The sequence below is a fragment of the Capricornis sumatraensis genome, chromosome 4 (assembly GCF_032405125.1).
Source record: "Capricornis sumatraensis isolate serow.1 chromosome 4, serow.2, whole genome shotgun sequence".
In the NCBI taxonomy this organism is placed as follows: Eukaryota; Metazoa; Chordata; class Mammalia; order Artiodactyla; family Bovidae; genus Capricornis; species Capricornis sumatraensis.
Genome location: NC_091072.1, coordinates 122,061,662 through 122,068,479, shown reverse-complemented (window position 1 = coordinate 122,068,479; position 6,818 = coordinate 122,061,662).

Here is a 6,818-nt window from a genome sequence, read left to right as displayed (position 1 = left end):
TAGAAGTCTCTGTTACAAATCAGATCAATATTCCAGGAGAACTTTGCTTTCTTAACAGGGAGAAAAAAAAACAAACTTCTGTCTTGTATCAGTTTACTGTTAATAAAATTCATATACCTCAGTGGCACCCCACTCCAGTACTCTTGCCTGGAAAATCCCATGGACAGTGGAGCCTGGTGGGCTGCAGTCCATGGGTTCGCTAAGAGTCGGATACAACTGAGCGACTTCACTTTCACTTTTCACTTTCATGCATTGGAGAAGGAAATGGCAACGCACTCCAGTGTTCTTGCCTGGAGAATCCCAGGGATGGGGGAGCCTGGTGGGCTGCCGTCTATGGGGTCGCACAGAGTCAGACACGACTGAAGCGACTTAGCAGCACCAGCAGCAATCAAATTTAGTCTAATCTAATCCTGGCAACATACCAAATTATTTTTTCAAAATTCCTTTTTCACAGACCTTTTGTCAATTTCTAGATCCAAAATTTCTTCATCCAGAAACAAACAACTGTAGAACAAAATCATTATCATTTTTCCTCAACAAAAATCTCTTCTTTATTCTTTCTCTTTGTTGACAACATATATCCTACTTGCTTTACATACTGAAATGCTTTGCTTATCATTTCTACATATGACAATTTTCAACTCTTGAAAGTTTTAACAAAACCAGGAAACAAGTGACTGAAATGTTACACTAGCATTTTCTGATTGGCAAACTTAAGAACATATTTTGTAACCACAAGAAACATACATTTTTATAGCAAAACTTTTCTTCAGTGATACAACATATATGTTTTATAAACCCAAACATCTTTAATTTCCCTCTTGCTCTTACAAGAAGACAAAGGTAGGTAAATTTAAATTTGTTTGATTTATAAGTACTTTTTTAAGGCCAATTAAATAGTTTCTTTACAAATTAACCTCAGAGATACTATCCAAAGACAAAACACACATTGAGACATACAAACATACAGAAAAACAGAGATTACATTGTTTCATCTTTTTACATTTCATGAACTGGCATTGTAATTAAACTTATCAGTTTACGGATAATAATCAGAATAACCAAACTACACACTCAATTTTAAAAGACTTCCCTCCATTTTTTTTTCCTTAGCTTGAAGTTTTACAATTAACCAGAGGCTAGAGTTCCAGGCTATGTGGACTGTGGTTGTATTTCAAGGACATGAGAAGCATTAACTTCAAATTTTCTCCTAAGCATATTTTTGTTTCTTCAGGATCTGAAAAAAAAGTGTTTTAACAAGCTAGCTTTCCCTAACTGCATATGCAAAAGATCTTGTTTTTTTTGAATTTCTAGAGTGTCATCTTAACCAATCTGGAATCTAAAGAATATTGTTGCCATACATTGATTTTAAAAAATCATAATTCCACAGCTTTTTTTCTTGGTCATAATTCCACAGCTAAAATGATTTTTAGTCATAATTTCTGAAATCATAATTCCACAGATAAAATTTTTCTTAATTAATTGAAACTGAATTTCCCATTTTACATAAGGAAATAAGGATACCAGTCATATAAATGGAATACACACTCACACACCAAACGACAGATCTGTCATAAACCCTCTCCAAGGGTGACTGGTACAGAGTTCCAAACAAACATTTCCCCGACACAAATGGTCCTCAGTTCAGTTCAGGTCAGTTCAGTCACTTAGTTGTGTCTGACTCTTTGTGACCCCATGAATTGCAGCACACCAGGCCTCCCTGTTCATCACCAACTCCCAGAGTTTACCCAAACTCATGTCCATCGAGTCAGTGATGCCATCCAGCCATCTCATCCTCTGTTGTTCCCTTCTCCTCCTGCCCCCAATCCCTCCCAGCATCAGAGTCTTTTCCAATGAGTCAACTCTTCCCATGAGGTGGCCAAAGTACTGGAGCTTCAGCTTTAGCATCAGGCCTTCCAATAAACACGCAGGACTGGTCTCCTTTAGGATGGACTGGTTGGACTTCCTTGCAGTCCCAGGGACTCTCAAGAGTCTTCTCCAACACCATAGTTCAAAAGCATCAATTCTTCAGCACTCAGCCTTCTTCACAGTCCAACTCTCACATCCATACATGACCACTGGAAAAACCAAAGCCTTGACTAGACAGAACTTTGTTGGCAAAGTAATGTCTCTGCTTTTGAATATGCTATCTAGGTTGGTCATAACTTTCCTTCCAAGGAGTAAGCATCTTTTAATTTCATGGCTACAGTTACCATCTGCAGTGATTTTGGAGCCCCCCCCCCACTAAAAAAGTCTGACACTGTTTCCACTGCTTCCACATCTATTTCCCATGAAGTGATGGGGCGAGATGCCATGATCTTCATTTTCTTAATGTTAGCTTTAAGCCAACTTTTTCACTCTCTCCTTTCACTTTCATCAAGAGGCTCTTTAGTTCTTCTTCACTTTCTGCCATAAGGGTGGTGTCATCTGCATAGCTGAGGTTATTGATATTTCTCCCGGCAATCTTGATTCCAGCTTGTGCTTCTTCCAGTCCAGCGTTACTCATGATGTACTCCACATAGAAGTTAAATAAGCAGGGTCACAATATATAGCCTTGATGTACTCCTTTTCCTATTTGGAACCAGTCTGTTGTTCCATGTCCAGTTCTAACTGTTGCTTCCTGACCTGCATACAGATTTCTCAAGAGGCAGGTTAGGTGGTCTGGTATTCCCAACTCTTTCAGAATTTTCCACAGTTTATTGTGATCCATACAGTCAAAGGCTTTGGCATAGTCAATAAAGCAGAAATAGATGTTTTCCTGGAACTCTCTTGCTTTTTCCACGATCCAGCGGATGTTGGCAATTTGATCTCTGGTCCTTCTGCCTTTTCCAAAACCAGCTTGAACATCTGGAATTTCACGGTTCACGTATTGCTGAAGCCTGGCTTGGCGAATTTTGAGCATTGCTTTACTAGCAGTGGTAGTCAAATGTTAGAACCAATTGGCAAAATACTTAAATGACACTTGGTCACAAAGGATGCTCAACAGTAGTCAGATGTTAGAACCAATTGGCAAGAATGTCCAAAAACATTTATGCTCATTAACCATCCTCGATGGCAGACAGACATCAGAACCAATTGGCAAAAATGCCCAAATAATACTCAGTGTTCATAAATGATCTTCAACATCAAACACATGTCAGAAGCAACTGGCAAGAATGACTAAATAGCCCTGGTGCTCACAAACAGTCCTCAACAGCAGTCAGAACCAATCGGCAAGAATGCCCAAATAGCACTAGCACTCACAAATGGAAAATTTGCCCATGTGCACACCAGTGGACTTACCCAGTCTTGGAGCTCATCAGCTCATCCCAAAAGCAAGTTTCCATTCCACCAAGAAAAGTGTAATTTGGTAGCCGGTGCCAAGCAAGGGAGAAATAGGGAGGATCCTCAAAACAAATAATTTCAGTAGTTGCTAGGAACATCCTCCAAATCGCGTACCTGGGGCTAGCTAGCTACAAGCTGCAGGCTAATACACTGTCATAGCCACAGCATGCCCCAGGAAGACCCAAGAGAGCCAGATGTCATGAAAGCACAGGAGCCCAAGATCTGTTACCAAAAGGAGGTGTATGTTGGGGGCTACAGCTGCTCACCACCCAAAAGTGGAAAGGACATTTTGCTTTATTTCAGATGCCAGCAACTTGAGGGGAGGGTGGCAGACATCTGTCCAAAGGTCAACTTCCCCCATCCCCAACAAGCAAGGGATGAGAGCTTAAATAGACAGAGTGGGGGAAGGGGAGTGGGGGAGAAAGATGCAGAAAGAGAACGATCATTTCTAACAGTCATCTTTAACTGATAATGAGTTGCCTGACTAGCATCATCTTGGTTGTTTCAGGTACAGTTAATCTTCAGTTCCAGGGTGCACTTGTTCCTGTTTCTTTGTGGTCAATTCTTGGAATTGTGGCAGTTCAAGTCCTGGGTATAGCCTGGTCATCATATAGTTAACTTCTCCACCTGGTGTTTTGGTATCTATAAGACAGCTCACAGGATATGGCTCAGAATATTATCTATAGCCCTTGAGAAAGAACTAAATATCCTTGACTATGCTTAATGACTTCCCTGGTGGCTCAGACGGTAAAGCGTCTGGCTACAATGCAGGAGACCCGAGTTCAAGCCCTGGGTTGGGAAGATCCCCTGGAGAAGGAAATGGCAATCCACTCCAGTACTATTACCTGGAAAATCTCATGGACGGAGGAGCCTAGATAGTCTACAGTCTATGGGGTGGCAAAGAGTCAGACACGACTGAGCGACATCACTTTCTTTCTTTCTTATGCTTAATGACTACACTATTATTATTTAGTCTCCTTTGACTGTTTTCCTTTGTTTCAGCATTTCTCACTTTTCTTATTAAACTTACTCTTTGACTAAAGTTTCCCACAGGTAAAAGGCAGGCAGAGGACCTGGTGAGGGGCAAGGGACATATGGTCCTGCTCCACTTCTTTATAATGGGGTGGAACTCAAGAACTAACTTGGGAATTTTGATTTGGCAGTTAGCAGCATCCAGAGAGTAGCTAAAGAGAATGGTATAGAAGGCATTATAAAGAAAAGTGTTTAGAATAATAAGAAAAAAACAGTGAGGTTTGAATTGTGGAGAATATCAGTATGTAAAGAGAAGTAAAGGAAGGAGATCTGCAATGGAGGCTGAGAAACAGTTATGAAAGGATTAGAACAAAAGCCGGGAAAGAATGGTGTCAGCACAGTCATGGGGAAATAGATTCATGGGAAACAAATGCTACAGAGATTAAGCAAGGACTGAAAAATGTATTGGGGTTTTCAACCAAGAAGTCCTTGCAATGTTCCAGTGACCCTGGGATGGCAGTTCCACTGAAGAAGTTGGGGTGCAGGTCAAATCTCCGTGGACCAAAAAAAAAAGGGAGGTGAGGAAGTAAGAAATGTGTGTAGACTTCTCTTTCAGGAGCTCAGCCTTACAGATAGAGTGGTAACTAGAGCAGAACAGAAGGATTTTGGTTTCTTTCTTTTTCTTTCACAAGAAGGTATACAAATGAAGCTTCAGGACTATAACTTCAGCATCTACAACCAAAATAGGGAAAGAGCTAGTAAAGTGGGAGTACTCTAAGTTGTGAGAGCAGAAGGGTGATTGATGGAGGTGAAAGAAGTCTGGTGGTCTGACTCCAAGATGGCTTCTGACATTCCCTGCGTGCAGGTACCCCCCTCTGTTGTCCCTCCCATCTTGTACCAGGGATGTGCTGCCTGGAATACGGCATCACTCATTTCTATCTTAGTGCCGTTTCTTTTTCTCACTCTGTCTCTCACCACTTGCTCTGGAGAAAACCAGCTGCCATTTCATAAGCAGCCCTATGGAGAGGCACAGATGGTGAAGAGGTGAGACTTTCTTGCCAACAGCTATGTGAATGAGCTTTGAAAGTGAATCCTCCAGCTCAGCTAAGCCTTCAGATGACTACAGCCTGGCTGACTGGTTGTAACCACATGAGATGCACTGAACCAGAAACACTCAGTTAAGCTGTTCCCAGACCATACCATCTGAAATGGTGTGAGATATTAATAATAAAGTAATTTGCTGTACAATGCGGGGGAGGAAAAAGATTTTGTCAGCCTTCTTAACATCCTTGGCTGGGTCTGAAAATTCAACTGACAGAGAGAGATTGTCAGGAGAAAAGCATAAACATTTATTTCATGTAAATTTTATGCAGCACAGGAGCCTTCATAAAGAAATGAAGACCCAAAGAGACAGACCTGTGTATTTTATACTAGGTTTTTTATTTTTTAATTTTTGATTATTTATTTTTTTTGGCTATGCTAGGTCTTCATTGCTGTGCAGGGGCTATCTCCAATTGCAGCGAGTGGGGGCTACTCTCCAGTTGTGGACCTCAGGCTTCTCATCACAGTGGCTTCTCTTGTTGCAGAGCAAAGGCTTTAGGTGTATGGGCTCAGTAGTCGCAGCTCACAGGGTCTAGAGCATAGGCTCAGCTGTAGAGGTGCACAGGCTTAGTTGCTCTGAGGCAAGTGGGACCTTCCTTGACCAAGGATAAAACAGGCGTCCTCTGCATTATGAGGTGAATTCTTAACCACTGGACCACCAAAGAAGCCCCCTTTATGCTAGGTTCAATGGAGACTGTGGGCATCCTATGAAAATATGGCAGGTTAAAGAGTATGAGTTGTTTGTAGTAAACTGGGGGTGACTTAGCAAGGCCTGTTTGTTGGAATTCTTCTTGATGTCCTTTTGTCTTGAGATAAGGATCCTCCTTTCCTCTGGGTATAGGGAAGGCACTTTTCATATGAGGGCTTTATAACTTGTTACAATGGAAAATGGCAGAAGAAAGGTCAGAACAACCTTACTGCTACTCCCGTTTTCTCAAGCTTCTTCAGCTTAAAATATTGAACATACAAAGGTGTCATATTTGAGGGCTGCATGTCCTGAACTCCATAAGCAGAAATAGATAAATAATACAGGAGGGATTGGCTTTGGGCAGGAGGATGGACTCTGCTTCCTCTGAGAAGCTATCGAAGCTGGTCATTTTTACAAGTTTTTGTTCTTTACGTCTACACTTTATTGCTTAGGCATGATTTCTTTCTTCCTTTCTCTCTCTCTTTCTTTCATCTTTTGTCTGTGCCTTGAGACATGTAGGATCTTAGTTCCCTAACCAAGGATGGAAGCTGTATCCCCTGCTTTGGAAGTACAGAGTCTTAAACACTGGACCACCAGGGAGTCCCTAGGCATCATTTCTTAAAATGTTTCAAATTCTAACCTACAACCAGACTTAAAACCATTTTTATTGCTCTTCAAATAATATTTAAAATGTTGGAAGCTCCTACTTTTTGTAATATCCACTCAAAGTTGA